The sequence below is a fragment of the Saccopteryx bilineata genome, chromosome 8 (assembly GCF_036850765.1).
Source record: "Saccopteryx bilineata isolate mSacBil1 chromosome 8, mSacBil1_pri_phased_curated, whole genome shotgun sequence".
NCBI lineage: Eukaryota > Metazoa > Chordata > Mammalia > Chiroptera > Emballonuridae > Saccopteryx > Saccopteryx bilineata.
The window spans coordinates 18,270,517-18,289,373 of NC_089497.1; positions in this window are offsets into that span (position 1 = coordinate 18,270,517).

Below are 18,857 nucleotides of genomic sequence, written 5' to 3' on the forward strand. Positions count from 1 at the left end.
GTGGCAGAGTATAAAATTAATACACAGAAATCAGAGGTATTTTTATACACCAACAATGACCTGTCAGAAAGAGAAATTAAGAAAACGATCCCCTTCACTATTGCAAGAAAAGAAATAAAGTACCTAGGAGTAAATTTAACCAAGGAGGTTAAAAACTAGTACTCAAAAATTACAAAACATTAATAAAAGAAATCAAGGAAGATACAAAGAAGTGGAACCATGTACCGTACTCATGGTTAGGAAGAATAAACATCACTAAAATGTCTATACTACCCAAAGAAATTTATAAATTCAATGCAATACTAATTAAAATACCAATGACATACTTCAAAGATATAGAACACATATTCCAAAAATTTATATGGAACTAAAAAAGAACAATAATAGTCTCAGCAATTTTGAAAAAGAATAAAGTGTGAGGTATAACACTTCCTTGTTGGGGACCAAATAAATAGTCTTTTTGCAATGTGGACAGAGGTGCTGGGCTCAAACCCTACCTCATTTGCCTAGTTAAAAAGAGCTACACCTGATTCTCATTTGTCTCACCCATGTTGTCCAGAGGAGGCAGGAATCTAGTTTTTTATTAGTGTAAAGTAGATTTGGATGGTATCGTGGGGGTTGTTTTGAGTTGCTTTGGAAACTTAATTGAATTGCTGATGGGCCACATTTTTTCTATGAATAAAAGTGGACGTGCTTCTGGGAGCATGGACGTTACGGCTAAGGAACAGTAGAGACTGTTTGCTGTGGCGTCCTCCTGAACCCATATGTGTGTGTGTGTGTGTGTGTGTGTGTGTGTGTGTGTGTGTGTCCCTGTCTATCATTTATTTCAATTCCATACCTTTTCCCATTCGAGGGCCACATAATAGAATCATCATGGCTAGACCGAGACATTTCCTGATATCTAGTTACACTACAAGGCCATTGTACTCAAAACAGCTTTGTACTGGCATAAGAACAGGCATATAGATCAATGGAACAGAACAGAGAACCCAGAAATAAACCCACAGTTCTATGGACAACTGATATTTGACAAAGTAGGTAAGGAAATACAATGGAGTAAAGACAGTCTCTTTAACAAATGGTGTTGGGAAAATTAGATAGCTACTTGCAAAAAAATGGAACTAGTCCACCAACTTAAACCATTCACAAAAATAAACTCAAAATGGATAAAAGACTTAAATGTAAGTTATGAAACCATAAGCATCTTAGAAGAAAACATAGGCAGTAAGCTCTCTGACATTTCTCACAGTAATATATTTGCTGATTTATCTCCATGGTCAAGTTAAATAAAAGATAGAATAAACAAATGAAACTATATCAAACTAAAGACAATATGAACAGAATAAAAAGACAAACCACACAATGGGAGAACATATTCAACAGTATGTCTGATAAGGGGTTAATAACCAAAATTTATAAAGAACTTGTAAAACTCAACACCAGGAAGACAAACAATCCAATCAAAAAATGCACAAAGAAATGAATAGACACTTCTCCAAAGAGGACATACAGATGACCAATAGACAGATGAAAAAATGTTCAACATCACTAATCATTAGAGAAATGCAAATTAAAACCACAATGAGATATCACCTCACACCAGTCAGAATGGTGCTCATTAACAAAACAACACAGGATAGGTGCTGGCGAGGATGTGGAGAAAGGGCAACCCTTCTGCACTGCTGGTGGTAATGTAGACTGGTGCAGCCACTCTGGAAAACAGTATGGAGATTCCTCAAAAAATTAATAATTGAACTGCCTTTTGACTCAGCTCTCTCACATTTAGAAATATATCCCAAGAACACCATATCACTGATTCCAAAAAAGAAATGCACCCCCATGTTTATGGCAGCATTGTTCACAATAGCAAAGATCTGGAAACAGCCCAAGTGTCTGTCAGTGTACGAGTTGGATTAAAAAGCAGTGATACATATATACCATGGAATACTATGGAGCCATGAAAAAGAAGGAAATACTACCTTTTGCAACAACATGGATGCACCTGGAGACTATTATGTTAAGTGAAATAAGCCAGGCAAAAAAAGAAAAATATCCTATGACCTCACTCATTTGAGGAATCCAAGGAACAATGTGAACTGAGGAATGGAATTAAACCCTATGGGGGAGGGAGCTGTTGGGAGGGGGGAAGGGAGATGTTGAGGGGAATACAGGGGAGGAGGGATTCAACTGGGGCAACACTAGAATCTATGTAAACACAATAAATTTAAAAAAATTCAAGACATAGTACATATACAAACCTTACACTTAATAAATTATTTAGCAAAATATTTTTAGTTACAATTGCAAAGTTTTTGTCAAAAACAAAAGCAAAACATGCATACACAAACGAAGTTGCAAAAATGGTCTCATGTCGGTTTGCTACATTTTATAATTATGCCTCTATAAAATTGTTATATTTGCTATCATGCATGGCATTAACTTTTTGAATTATCCACCAAAAAACAAAATAATAAAAATGTATAACCATATGGCAAAACCCTATCTAATGTTATTTGAATATATATTTCTTTCCTGTTACATTTTAATATATAGTAAATGTGCGTTCTTTTATGCTATTCTGTATCTCATTCATGAAAATTTCTTGACAATAATTCAATCTTCATTAAGAAAAATCAAAGCTTCTTTAATAAAGATTGGATTAATATATTAACATGTTTCTTACAACCCTGCAATCACTTCCACAAAGCATCATCTATGTGGACAGCCCTGGAATAAGAAAAATTGAAATGATAATTCATATAACAGCTTTTAAATCAGAGTGACAACGTTCTCTCATAGACTGACTAAGAGTACTAAATCTATGTCAATAATTCCACTAGGAATAATTTATGTTAAATTTGTTTGTTTGGATTTTGATCTTAATTTTGAATTTGAAAATTGTCTTTAGATTCTCTTTCTCTTTTTTTTAATAAAGCAAGACTATCGAACTTTAAACTCTTATTTGCCACATCTTCCTCTTTTTCATCTATCATACCCATTCAGTTATTGTCTTTTCTTTTTTAATGTTTATTTTACTGATGGTAGAGAGAGGTAGGGACAGAGCAGGAAAGAGACAGGAACATCTGTTCTTTTTTTTTAATTAATTTATTTATTTATTCATTTTTAGAGGAGAGAGAGAGAGTGAGAGAGAGAGAGAGAAGGGGGGAGGAGCAGGAAGCTTCAACTCCCATATGTGCCTTGACCGGGCAAGCCCAGGATTTGAACCAGCAACCTCAGCATTCCAGGTCGAGGCTTTATCCACTGCGCCACCACAGGTCAGGCCAGAACATCTGTTCTTGTACGTGCCCTGACCGACATTGAACCGGCAACCTCTGTGCTTGGGGATGATGCTCTAACCATCTGAGCCATCTGGCCAGAGCAGTTATTAACTGGACCTTCTTATCTTATATCTATTCTTCCTTCATGATTTTTTCCAGTGCCACTGTCACCAATATAAGTTTTCATGTAACCTCATTTATTTTAAAGGCTTGTTAATTGGCCTGATAGCATTCATTTCATTGACATAAAGCATTGACAGTTATCATTTTATAATTCAAACCTGATTGCATATTCTCTCATCTTAAATACATATGATAATTATACTTCACTAGAAAAAAGTTAAATTCCTTATTATGACATAAAATAATCTTACTAATCAGGTTTCATTGAATTATGCCTCTTAACCTTCTCTCCTGTCATTTAACTAACTTTTTACTCCAACCAAATTAATAACTCAAAAGTCCTTTACTAAGCTATAATCTCACAACTTGCAGTAGCCTTAAATGTACTGTTTTCTAAATCTATATTCTATTTTCTGTAGCAGTAAGCTCCATTTTTCCATGATCAATGCATTTTACTCTATTTAAAATATAGTATTTACTCATATATTTAAAATATCTGTTAGTTAGATAAAGTTTTCCACCTAAAAACTCACTATATTTTAGTTCACAGTTACAAATTATACATATTTCTGTATCTCTCAAAAATGTATTAGCAATGTCTTTTGTGTTTTAGTTTATTTGCCCATTTTGTTGTTGCTGTTTATTTTTTAGGTTATATTTTTCAACAACCAAAAATTGATTTCAATTACTAAAACTAAATAATATTAAAATGCTTTGAGTGGAATGTGACATATCTCATATCGACTCCTTCATATTCTCATTTTCTTTATGTAGAAAGCATTCTAAACTGGTCTGGTACAGCATCTTTGAAAGTTATATCCAGAATCCTAATTTATATTTTATACTATTTTTAATATATTAGTTATAGATATCACTGACTGAGTCACTCTACAAATGGTGAGAATCAGCTTACACTATGAAACTCATCTTCCTCTTCTTTCCCTTCCATTTTTAAGTTAAATTGTCAATTATTTTGTTTTGTATAGAAATATATGTTCTCAAAAGTTTTTAATACTTAATTTTTCTGTAATGCAATAAATTTATTGGGATTTTAAGGCATTGTTATATCCAATTATCTGCAATACTATGTTAGGTGTTACTACTTGAAAATTTTAAAATATTTTAACTTTGACCTCTGAAATCTTCCAATTTATAATGTAAACTTAGTAATAGCAGTAAAAACAAATAGTTTATATTACATACATATTGCATGACTATAAGCTATAGGCTTATGTTTGATTATGAAGCCATAAATTTATAATTATAAGCATATTTTTAGGTAAGAAGTCACTACTCTATAGCACAGTTACAATATTTGATGAGCAGTCGATATTTTCAATACTTCTGCCTCTTTAAAAATGGAAACTATTACGTTAAGTGAAATAAGTCAGGCAGAGAAAGAAAAATATCATATGACCTCACTCATTTGAGGAATCCAATGAACAATGTGAACTGAGGAACAGAATAGAGGCAGAGGAGGGATCAAAGGAACCATACGGAAAGCAGACAGAGGGAAAGGGGATGAGAGGAAGGGATTAGAAAAAGGAAAGAGATTGGTGAAATTATACACACATAACACAACGTTATAGAAAGCAGAAAAGCAAATCCTGTAGAGAAAAGAGGAGGGTGTTTTGGGGAGGGGGGAAAGGGGGATGTTGTGGGGAACACAAAGGTTGGGCAGATGCATTTGGGGGGACACTAGAATCTATGTAAACACAATAAATTAAAATTTAAAAAAGACTCAATGTGGCACCACAGGGGGGGTGGAGAATGAGTTTTGTATCCCCAAATCAGTAGTTTACACCAATTTTGTTTTTGCAGTTTATTGATTTTGCTTAGTTGTTTGTATTCCATTGTGCATGTCAATTAAAGTGTCTTAATTCTTTTTTTTTTTTTTTTGTGGCAGAGACAGAGAGAGTCAGAGAGAGGGACAGATAGGGACAGACAGACAAAAAGGGAGAGAGATGAGAAATATCAATTCTTTGTTGAGATTCCTTAGTTGTTCATTGATTGATTTCTCACATGTGCCTTGACTGGGGGGCTACAGCAGACTGAGTGACCCCTTGCTTGATTCAGTGACCTTGGCCACAAACTGGTGAGCCTTGCTCAAACCAGATGAGCTGGTGACCCTTCCTCAAGCTAGTGACCTCGGGGTCTCGAACCTGGGTCTTTGGCACCCAGTCCGACACTCTATCCACTGTGTCACTGCATGGTCAGGCAAAAAATGCCTTAATTTTAATGTAGTAAAATGTTAACTTGATTTTTGCAACCAGCTATCTGATAAAGGTATTGTGGTGGGAAAAGAAGACAATTTGTAATCATCTCATTACTAATACAATGTATCTTCTCAAATTCAATGTTCAGAATATATTTATTGTTCCTCAAATATTATTTCTCCCTCTCTGCCTCTCTGTTTCTCTCCCTTTGTTTTCTTCTCTCTTTCTTTCTTCATTCTACTTAACCTAACTATATCCCAGCCCCTTTCAGCCCCCTACCCCTACTGTCTAATTCTTTCTCTTTTTAAAGGGGAAGAATGAATAAATTTACCCTGAGATATTGTAAAATTTTTAGAGGTTTATTTCTTTCTTGTCTTTTGGACCATTAAATATATATTTTATTCCAAACCATTATTTAAAACATATTATGAATTACCGCTTACATTTTTTCAATAGAAATTCAATTAAAAACAGCAGAATTGAAATCTTAGTAAAAGATAAGGTTATTCTGAGTGTTTCATGTCTAAATTTGGCTTTCTTTTCTTTCACACAGCATGACCATTGCTTTCAAATGCATTTTGCTCCTGGCAATGCCAACTTTTACCTATCACTTCTGATTAAACATCATGTGTCCCTTGTGTATTTGGGCATGCACGCAATACTGAAATATTTGAGAAACACAGTTCCTGTTTATATTTTGTTTGATCATTTTCTCTTTCTCAAGAATTTTGTTAAAAATTCAATAAAATATGTAACCTAACAAGACAAGACTTTTATTCATTTTATATATTTCAATAAATGCATTTTGATCTTGATTTTCCATTGAAGCTTTTGATAATTAAATGTGTAGATGTCTTATAATAAATGTATCCACTCACTAATAAAAGTATACACATTTATGCTTTGGAACAAATTTTGTTTTATAAAGTATTATCTCAATGTTCCTAGTAACATACAGATGACTTCTCTCATGATTGTATAAATTCAAAAGTGACAAATAGAAAAAAATGAAGAGGTTATTCTATGACATATTCTCTTGGTATAAATAATATGAGTATATACTAATATGAAAAACACTCTTCATCTTTCTAAGAAAAACATAGAAAAATGTTAAGCTTTAAATAAATATCAATGATATGCCATTTAATAAAATTTAAATATTTTTCTAAACAAAATATTTATAGCCTTGGTAATGTAATCATGAATAATATAAACTTCTACAGAAAACACCCACAAGGAAGTAAATTTTAAGTACAATAGAATATAAATCTTTAATATATTTACTAAAATTTTTAAAACTTTATTTCTTCTTGCAGTAAGGTTTTATTTCATTTTGAGAGCTTTCGCTAGCTCAGTGCTCCTATGGTCAATTTGCTTGCTCCCAGACAGAAGAAAAAGTATCAACATTTAGCATTATCCATTAAAAACATTATGTATAGCTCTGTTCATAATTCCAATTTAGGAAGAAGATCCTAAACTCACTTCTTTTCATAGATATACTAAATAATCAGGTATACATAGAAAAAAATAAATTTCTGATAAAAATTAAAATCTGGAAGGGTGGTGGCTTTACATCCAGGCAATGGGAGAAAAACCCCATTGGATCCGGCAGAAGAGGGTGAAACATGAGTTCATCATCATTCCTACCCTTTGCATGGTGACTCATGGTCAGGTGGAAATTCAGAACTCAGAGCGTCTTCCTAAGGATTAAAGCGTGTGTACCCCATATCTAGTACCCTAATATTAAAACAACATTTGAAAAATAAGCCTCAAAATATCCGGGTTTGAGGACCATTGGGACTTGTGCCCACAAGATGTTGGAGGCTGTGGTGAACCATGGAATGGGTTTTAAAAACCTTGTACAAAGATTAACCCTCCTCATGGCCTAGTGCGGGAGCAACTCTTTGAAAAGCTCCCAGGCATGTCAAAGAGACTAATTTCCTAATTCTAAAAACATTTGCCTGCTTTAAAAGCTGCTGGAATTTTCCTCAGCTGGTTTTGGCACCTGATGAGCTCTCCCTTCAGATATGCTGCTAGTAAGGCTAGCTGGGTCCAGCTCTGATGCTCTCTGAGGCTGGCCATCGGATGTGTTGGTTCCAGGCCTCTTCAGAGGGATCCTGGTGCAGACCAGTGTAAGACACTGCCTGTTATGGGCCTTCAGCAACCTTTCTGGCGCTGTGAACATTCCAGAGTCTGTGGCTGCCTCCTCTGGGCCCAGGTCACATGGAAGGACCAAGCTGCACACCTAGCCAGAAAGTCATCACAGGACCCAAGGTTCCCTTGAAATACGCCTCCAGCTGCCTCTTTCTGCTGGCTGCTTATTGGACTAGGCCCCTGAGAAAACCTCTGGTAGAGTCTAGAACCTGGAGCAAGTCAGGCATCAGGAAAAGTAGTGCGTGGGTGTGGCTCCTACTTCAGGGCCACAGGTGTCAGTCTGTCCTGGACTTTTTTCACAGACCTCAGTAAGGTGTGGCCACTAGGAGTGGTTTGGACTGTGAAACCCAGTCCATTTGGACAGTTTGTACTGAATCTCCTGTCGGGTGGAAGCACCAGCCATATTCTCAGAAAAGTGAGGGAAAAGCTTGGGTTCAATGCCAGACAACTGAGTCACTGTCACTCCTCAAATCCTTCCAGCCCCCTGCTTCCTGGTGAAGGCTGCTTACTTCTCAGGACGCTCCATTCCCATAAGGTGGGGCAAGAGAGATTCTTGAGGGTGGGCAGTTGCTTTCCCCCAGGTTGATGCCGCATGAAGGGGACCGTTGCACACAAGAAAGGTGGAGACCCTGACCGGTTGGCTCAGTGGTAGAGCGTCGGCCTGGCGTGCAGGAGTACTGGGTTCGAATCCTGACCAGGGCACACAGGAGAAGTGCCTGTCTGCTTCTCCATGCCTCACCCTCTCCTTCCTCTCTGTCTCTCTCTTCCTCTCCCACAGCCAAGGCTCCATTGGAGCAAAGTTGGCCCGGGTGCTGAGGATGGCTCTGTGGCCTCTGACTCAGGTGCTATAATGGTTCTGGTTGCAACAGAGTGATGCCCCAGATAGGCAGAGCATTGCCCCCTGGTGGGTGTGCTGGGTGGATCCCAGTTGGGCGCATGTGGGAGTCTGTTTAACTGCCTCCCTATTTCCAACTTCAGAAAAATACAAAAAAAAAAAAAAAAAAGATGGAGACTGTGGTATTGGAGAATGATTCAGCACAAGGGGTCCTGTGGCTGTCCCCCACCATGTCTCTCCCTGAAGCCATCAATTTCATACTTTTTTTTTTGTCTTCTCAACCTTCCCATTGGCAGAGGCCAGGATTAGTGGCTATGGATGAGATTTTATGCATTTATGCATTGGCCTTTAAAAGGCTGTCTGCGTCTTTGAAATCTCCCATCTCTTTCTCACAGAGAGAAAACTTGACTCTTTTTACTGCAATAAGCTAAGCGGGCACCTCTTTTAAGCTCTGGTGCTGCAAGCAGGGGTACCCCAGCTAGGGCTTATGGCCCACACCACTTGGTTAAAACTCCTCACAGCTGTGGACCCTCATCTACCACTTGCTCTTGGGAGTGGAGCAGCCCTTTACACAACTCTACCCTTCCTACTTCTCTTGATGTGACTTCTGTGAATCTGTGGTTATAGACGTCTCTTCATTTAGTTCTAAGTTAGTATTAAGGATGATTATTCTTGCATTTAGTTATAACTCCAGTTTGGTCCTGGGAGAAGAGGAGTAGTATGTCCACCTGCCTACTCCTTTGCCATCTTGGAATCCTTCCACAGAATCATTTATGTTTTTAAAAGGTTGTGACAGTTTTAAACACAAAGAGAAAATAAACCTTCTGATGATTTTAGATAATAAAGTGTTGAGAAGACAAATTTTAATGAGTATACCACAATTTTCTCAATTTTGAAAAAAAAGTGATACCTTCAGCAAGAACCATTATCTCAGCTTAAACCTTTTGTTTATAGAGGTATTTATTGTGATTGAAATATTCAACTTGCTCATGACATTCTAATTTTTATATAATATATTTAGAGAGTCAAATAATAGTATCATCTGATATAAAAGATACATTGTTTATCCTGTTAGTTTCAATTAATAGAAACAGAAGGCAACCATTTTATTTCCGGTTGTTGAAGGCTAGATTTGAATAAGAATTCCTATATTGCACCTGCTTTCTTGTGGTCAAAAGCAAAGCTATGAAGTCAACCTTATCTAAATATTTAGAATAAGTACAGGGAAGTAATTTATTCAGATTATTTTTTTTTTAGCTTTCATGAAATATTAACTATATTTCTTAGTGCTTCTTTTCCATTGATGTTACAAAAAAAAAAAGTATAAGATAGCACAATTCTGCCTGAAGCAGGACATTTCTGATGGATAACTTTGGTTTAATGAGTCCCCAGAAGCTTAGCTAAACTTCTCTATGAACTGCACAGTAGTCTAGACTCTGTCCCTGTCCCCCTCCCTTGTCCCTTCTCTTCTTTACAATGCTTAGAGCTGCATCTCAGTTCAGTCGCTCTTCTTGTCTTTAGTCTCTGCTCCTTGGCCCTGGAGGTATTTCCTCTGATAAAACCATGGCACATCTAATATAATCTTGTTTTCTGCCTCTCAGAGAACTCGAACTAACGCAATATTTATTTAACAACAGAATAACAACAAAAAACACATATTTCATGACTCCTTTTATATGAAACATACAGAATAAGCAAGTGAGTAGAGACAGATACATATTAGTAGTTTCTCCCGGCTTGGTTGAGGAGGGAATGGGGAATAACTGCATAATGGAGATGAGGTTTCTTTTTGGAGTTAGAGTGTTCTGGAACTAGGTAATGGTGATGCTAGGACAATATTGTGGCCCTAGTATGTCGGCTCAGGGTAAAGCATTAGTTGGCATGTGAAAGTCCTGGGTTCAATTCCCAGTTAAAGCATTCAGGAGAAGTGACCATCTGCTGCTCCACCACTCCTCTCTCTTCTTCTCCCACAGCCACGGCTCACATGGTTCGAGTAAATTGGCCCTGGGCACTGAGGATAGCTCCATTGTCTCGTCTAAGGCACTAAAATAGCTCAGTTGCTGAGCAACAGAGCAGTGGCTCCAGATAGACAGAGCATCACCTGGTTGGGGGCTTGCTAGTTTGATCTCGGTCAAGGTGCATGCCAGAGAATGTCTCTGCCTCCCTGCCTCTCACTAAATAAAGAACTACATTGTGAATTTACTGAATGTTACTAATGGAAAACTTTATATGTATTTTACAGTAGAAATTACATGAAAAAAGAGAGTTCATTTTTTAAAAATTGTTGCTCATGGTATATGTGACATTCCTTTTTTATGTTACATTAGGTGGTTTCTTTCCACAAGGGATTTCATAATAAATAAAATTAGAATATCTCAATTCTCTAAAGTTAAATGGGTGTGTAGTTTTAAAACAACAAGCAGAAAAGCCTTGAATATCTTCCTGTATCTTGAGTATCTTGTCATTATCTTCCTGTATCTTCAGATTTTCTTATTTTGAATTAATTAATATATCATTTGATACTGAACTATAGTATATAAATTGTATTACAATTTTTCATATTTCTACCAAATAAATAATTATTCCTTCTTTATACTTAGTTTTCTTTTTTAATATAATGATACTTATATTACAGACTGAAGGGTCAAAGTAATTATGCTGTGTATTAGTAATATAGTTTTATAAGATGCAACTAGATGTTATACAACACCACTTATCTTATGTAACATGTATAATCATTTCAAAATAAATGATAGACTATCTTTTCTGCTTAATTTTTATTTCATTGTGGAATTTGCTAGAGGTTCTTTGAAAGATTTAAATACTGCCAACCAAGTCCCAGAGGGCTGGAGGCCTGTATTGTGTGTTGAACAGAATGTTTCTGAACATTTCTCAGGAGAAAATTTGGTCTATATGCTCATTATGTTATTCAATAAAAACCTTTGTCATTTAGTATTAATTGAGCACATTTATGATGTTAACACACACATAACAAACACCTGGTTCTCCTCTTTTCCACAGTTCATAGTGCCTTTATTGTTTAATGTGAAGGCTCTCATTTGTTGTAGAAACTCCATAAAGAAAAAAATTTGGTCCATCTCCCTTGAAATGCTTTACTCATAGGCAGTTATGATTATAAAAATAAAAGTTAACCTGAGTGTGATAATTCTCTGTGTTAAGATATCACTTTTCAAGTGCTGATTAAGACCAACTCATAGCAAATTTTTCTTTATCGATGTTTCTAAAAACCTGATATAGTTATATCAGTTGACTACTATCAGCTTTACATGAAGGCAATTCCTATTTTGGACAGAATAGCATAAAAATTTTCAGTCTCATAAAGTAACAATTTCATAATAAATTTGATTATATCATCATAACATTTCACTTCTCATAATAAAAATATCATAAAATCTGTGAATATTATGGAAAGAATACACATGCTGGTTTCCATGATATTCTGAAACCCCAAATTCATTTTTGAAAATTCGGTAATGTTTAAACTCATAAATATTAAAAGTAAAGGTTGCAATAAGGCTCATCAATGGAGGAAAGATAACAATACATTTTTTTTTATTTTATTTTAATTTTCTGAAGCTGGAAACGGGGAGAGAGAGCCAGACAGACTCTCGCATGCGCCCAACCGGGATCCACCCGGCACGCCCACCAGGGGCAACGCTGGGCCCACCAGGGGGCGATGCTCTGCCCCTTCCGGGCGTCACTCTGCCGCAACCAGAGCCACTCCAGTGCCTGGGGCAGAAGCCAAGGAGCCATCCCCAGTGCCCGGGCCATCTTTTGCTCCAATGGAGCCTTGGCTGTGGGAGGGGAAGAGAGAGACAGAGAGGAAGGGGGGTGTGGAGAAGCAAATGGGTGCTTCTATATGCCCTGGCCGGGAATCGAACCCGGATCCCCTACACGCCAGGCCGACACTCTACCGCTGAGCCAACTGGCCAGGGCCAACAATACATTTTTGAAAACAAAGTTACGATGCAAAAATGCTGATAGATGAAAGAAAACCTTTGATTTCCTACACACATGTAAAGAGGACTTAAGGAAGGAGGAATAAAATATATCCTGCAGAACTTAAGAGACAATTTGCTCTCTGAGAAGGTTAGGCCAACTGTGGTTGAAAATATTAAATGAAATTTCAAGTTGAGGTTTAATTGAAGATTGATATATATGGAAGTCCTCTGTTGTCTTTATCCCATGGCTGTATACAGTATCCAAATTTTCCCCCACCTCCAGCTCTACCCAAGACCTAGGCTACTTTCTGTCTCTAGAAATTTGATATTGTAAACATTTCTAAAAATTAAAATCATAAAATATGTTTCTTTTGTAACTGGCTTATTTCTCTTAGCATGTTTTCAAGGTCTATTTATGTTTTAACATGTACTAGATTTAGTTAAATTTCCTATTTTTAAAAAAAATATTTATATTATTTTTTTCTGACCTTTATTATGCCCTTATTTCTGTCTGCTTTACTTTTAATTTGTCTTTTATAAGTGCCTTAAGCTGAAAAAGTAGAATAATAATTTGAGATTTGTTATTTTTTTAATATATATATTTACAGGTATAAGTTTCCCTCCCTGACAATTCTCCTGCATATGGAGCAAAAGCATTTACTGTATTTTGTCAAACCTTTCAAATTATGTGTATTTTTTACAATCTTTAAAGTCAAGGTATTATTAAAATGTACCCAGCAAATATTTTAAGATCAATTTTAAAAAATTTAAAAGGAGGGAGTCATATCCTGGAACTCCTACGGGTCTACCATATCATGCTTTTTACTTAAAAAAATTTTTAAATTTCTTTTGAATGCTGATGAACAGAAGACGCCAAATCTTTTTCTCCTGCAAAGTACTACCTTCTTTATTTGATCCAGCTAATAACACTGTTTTGTCTTTTCCCAAATAGCTCCAGATATATGAAAAAGATTTATATAGGTGGATGGGGATCCTCAAACCCCTCAGCGAGATCTTCTGAGCATGATGTTTAAGATACCAAGAGGCAGAAAAAGCCCAATAGAGATCAGGGGAACTACCAGCTTTTAGGATACACCCTTAAAGGCTCCAATGCCCCAAAGGGGTCTCATAGGATGCCATCTGGGTCCTGCTTCAATAGTGGAAAGAAAGGTCATTGAGCTAAAGCCTGCCAGGCTTACATGCCTCTGCTGTGAGGAAACAGGGACACTGGAAGGTAGGCTTCCCCTTCGTTCCTCTAAGGGAGGGTTCAGTCTCTTCCAGCCCTGCTCCAGCCACCTATGACCTAACCTTGCCCAGAAAGCTGGGGTTTGCCACTGAAGGCTGAAGGTGCCCAGGGCCGTCGGCCCCATCTACGACACTGTGGACAAGCCTAGGGTATTTCTTCCAAGAAGAAGGTAAACTGATCTCATTTGCACAAGGGCCATTTAACTATATCTTGCCTGAATAGTCAAGTTTTTTATTCTTCCCTTGAAGATCTCTGTTGTGGGTGTTGATAGTCCTATTTTCTGCTGCTTTGTTTAATATATAGTGTTTCTTTTATTCCTCCTACCTCAATGTCTCACTCATATTTCAGGCTGGGACCTACTCCTAGTTTAGAGCTCTCTTTCCCCCTTTTGCCAACTTCTATTATGAATTTACCTTTGTCACCCAGCTTAGTGTATCCCAAGGTTCTCTTTACCAAGCCACAGTCGCAAAACTCCAGGGAAAAGCAACCTGGTCTCATCTCTCCAGGAAGAGGAGAACAGAAGCTCCATCTCCACACATGCTGCAGATGGCTTTTCCAGTCTACCCGAATCATTACCAGCTAGAAGCAGTGATCATTGGGACTTGGACGTGAGCTGCAAAGTATAGAATTGTGACAACAATTCCAGTGCCATGCGGACTTTTCCTGAATGTGGACTTTTCCTGGACTCCTGCTCCTTGGGACAGCTCCTAACAGACTGAACTGGGGTTGGGTTGCATTTAGCAGGGACTTGGCATGGGGTTGGGGCCAACTTGGACTTGGTGAACATGTTAAGGACACTATTCTTTTATGGATTCTTGCTGTATTGGCCAAGAGTTTGCTTAAAGGCTTTAATCACTGTAAAAAAAAATAGAAGACTGGATAAAGAAGATGTGTCACATATACACCATGATATACTATTCAGCCATAAGAAATGATGACATTGGATCACTTACAACAAAATGGTGGGATCTTGATAACATTATACGAAATGAAATAAGTAAATCAGAAAAAAAACAAGAACTGCAGGATTCCATACATTGGTGGGACATAAAAATGAGACTAAGAGACATGGACAAGAGTGTGGTAGTTATGGGGGGCGGGGGGAGGGAAGGAGGGAAAGGGGGAGGGGGAGGGGCACAAAGAAAACTAGATAGAAGGTGATGGAGGACAATCTGACTTTGGGTGATGGGTATGCAACAGAATTGAATGACAAGATAACCTGGACATGTTTTCTTTGAATATATGTACCCTGATTTATTGATGTCACCCCATTAAAATTAATAAAAATTTATTTATTTAAAAAAATTTCCCTCCAATCACTGTTTTAGCAATATTTTCTATTACTGTATATAATATATATATTTACTTATCTCAAAGTATATATAATTTCCTTGTTTGGCATGTTAATTATATATATTTGTAAATTTCTCAATTTAAAAATGTATATATTTCCCAATTTATATATCTCAGATGCTATCTAGTTCTCCATTCACTATGCTACACTCCATAGATCTACCCTGGATATCTGTAATACCAAACTATCTTTTAGAGAGCAAAATGTCATGTGTCTTTTCTAGAGAAGATATGAGCAGAGAAATATAAGCTTTCATAGAAATCTTCTAGTCAACAGCACCGAAAATATGTAATGAGCTCTTACCGTTAACAGCCAGAACATAAAGAATGCAAGAGCAGGGCAGTCAGTAAATGATGCTCACCTGTAAGGCAACTAGGTGGAGAGTTTGTAAAGTTACACACATGTTCTTTTTCATTAAAACATTTTTAATGGTTTTGAACAAATTTCTGAGATGTTTTCTTCAAACAAACTGTAATATTGAGGGGTAAGTGAGAGTATTGTTAAAGCCGTTTTCAGGTACCAATACAAAACAAGCCTTTTCTACATAAAACTATAATTGTATATTTCTAATAAAAGGCTCAAATATTAATATCTTTAAGAATCATGGGTGGGTGGTGCCTGAATATAGCTTTCAAAAGTCCAGAAATTTTTATCTCAAAGACATTTGGAAAGACCTTAAAGTGCCAACTAAGTGGTAATTGATAGTCACCACTAACAGAGATTATTGTAACACTTGACTAACTTTGCTGACAACAAAGATCTATTCTTAATAAGAGCCAGACAGGGAAAAAAGTCAAAAGAAAACACTTAAAAAGGTATCATTTCATAGTAATGTTAATGCTGGCTACTTTGGTATTATGAGTGGAGGGGCCCATAGGAGTACCGGGTAAACTACAATTATTGAGAACTTGATGGCTTGGAGACTTCAGCTGACCTGCACTGTTAAGAACAAGAAGGTAGATGAGGACCAGAAGAAGGAGTAAGAGGAGGAGTCATTATACAGAATGAGCACAGACACATTAGAAACTAAGAACGCAAAGAAGGATTTTTCATTGGTTGCATTCAAAGTAGGATTCCCCCCCTTTCAAGGTCAGGCTTGGCACTTTCCCATATTTAGTGAGCTCTAAATTAGAAGAATCAATTTGAAGCTAAATACTTTCTCCTGTCAGTATCCCAAGGTTAGTTGTTTTGTTAGGACAGGGTATTTACTCATTTGCCAACCTTTGAGATCTTGGAATAGAATGAGCAAAAGATTAGATCTTATTATTTTTACTTATTTCCTACAATGAGAGTTAGGGGTAATGTGATAAGATCATTTAACCTTTGAGAAATATTTTGTTTTGTTCTCTTTCATGGAGAAATAAAAGCCTTACTTGCTAAAGATTTCATTTTTAAGTTTTTGAGTTACTATGGTAATTTTATATCATCTTACAATTTCAATTAATTATAGTTTAAATTTGACATGCAGTAATTTAATGAAGAATTTTAAAACTGATTACATTAAAAGTGTATCAAATTTCACACCCTTTCAAGGTTCATGTAAATTGTATAAGGGACAATGGATATTTTAGTATTTAAATGAATAAATTTCTTCTTAATCTATGCATTCATTATTTACTTTTAAATTTTTATTTTTGGCATATATTTAATAGAGTTTATTTAAGGACACCAGTATCATGTGAACATAAAAGTACATAGCATTCTTCATTTAAAACAAGGATATATAAGACATATTACTTTGTCAAGTTGTCTCACTACATTTCTCTCCTTTTAAGGTAGAGAATCACCCTCTGTATCCATTTTTCAGTTATATGTTACATCAGTGTTCTTGTGCAAAAATATCTATGTACTGAAATTTCTGTTTGTCTACAAAACTGCTTCAATTAGTAATCATATGTTAGAAATATTAGAAGGCTTACTAGTCAAATTTTAAAACCTACACAGGGTAAGGCAAAAAACAGGTTTACAGTTGTGAGTTTCAAAATCATTTATTATTGTATTATTGCCCATACAAACAACTGTAAACCTACTTTTGCCCCACCTTGTACATAAATACAACCATTTTCAAAAATAATACTATGAGGCAGTACTTAAAGATGTGTGAGTCATTGCCACAAATATTTTTGTGTGGTTCAGCTAAATATTATATGAAAGTTAGCATGTAAATTTATGTGGGATATATATGAGTGTTTAAAGATTTAAAGATTGTTTTATCAGAGGCAAGATGACTAAGAAGTCACAAAGTAGAGTTGGGGGTAGGGAACCAGTATTTCAACTCAACATATAATGTTTTCTTGTCCTTACAGTAGTGGTTTTCAAAAATATTTCAGCCATATAACTATCTTTAAAAAGCAAAACAGAGCCCTGGACGGTTGGCTCAGTGGTAGTGTCAGCCTGGCATGCAGAAGTCCCGGGTTCGATTCCCGGCCAGGGCACACAGGAGAAGTGCCCATCTGCTTCTCCACCCGTCCCCCTCTCCTTCCTCTCTGTCTCTCTCTTCCCCTCCTGCAGCTGAGGCTTCATTGGAGCAAAGATGGCCCGGGCGCTGGGGATGGCTCCTTGGCCTCTGCCCCAAGCGCTAGAGTAGCTTTGGTCGCGACAGAGTGACGCTCCAGAGGGGCAGAGCGTCGCCCCCTGGTGGGCATGCCAGGTGGATCCCGGTCGGGTGCATGCGGGAGTCTGTCTGTCTCTCCCGTTTCCAGCTTCAGAAAAATGCAAAAAAAAAAAAAAAAAAAAAAGCAAAACAAAACAAAAACTAACATGAAGTCTTGGCCATTTGGCTCAATGGATAGAGCGTCAGCCTGGCATGAGGACATCTCAGTTTCAATCCCCAGTGAGGGCACACATGAGAAGCAACCATTTGCTTCTCCTCCTCTCCCTCTCCCTCTCCCTCTTCACGTATTGTATCCATCAATTGGTTTGAGTGTCAGCCCTGGCACTAAGAATAGCTCAGTTGATTCTATCATTGGCCCCAGGCAGGGGTTGCTGGGTGGATCCTGTTTGGGGCGCATGCAGAGGAGTCTGTCTCTCTATCTCCCCTCCTCTCACTTAAACAAAGCAAAACAAAACAAAAACCCTAACATGAAATTCTAATAAATAAAAGTAGAACTAATCTAGCTAAAATTAGAATAACCTATATATTATTTTACCTATTCTTTCTACATCCACCTATACTCTTGTGGTATTTGGAATCCCTTTGGGTCCTTGGATAACTTTTAAAACTTTTTATTGCACTGGTTTATAATTCAAGAAAGATGAGTTTTCTATTCCTGTTGATTTTAAATGTAATATATTCAAAATTAGTGGTACTTATTTATCAAAATTAGTACACATATATAAATGAATTCAGCAATCAGAATTTTTTTCAGCAGCAGAGGACTGAAAGCCACACTAACACTGGTTTCAAAGAATAGGAGATTATTACTCTCTTAATACAACAGAAGGATCTTTGAAGACAGAAAGAAACTTTTTATATTATAAAGACCCCCTTCCCAATGGCCTCCCGCAAACTTCTACTTATATATGTTAATAAACAAAGTTAGCTAAGCAAATTTGAAATCTTGTCTTTATTCATAACTCGTGAATCAGACAGCATTTCACCCAGCAAGCAGAGAGATCCTCTAAAGGGTTATACAAAACGGAAGGCTTATTTAGAAAGGAATGGGACAAGGAAATCAGTAATAGAAAAA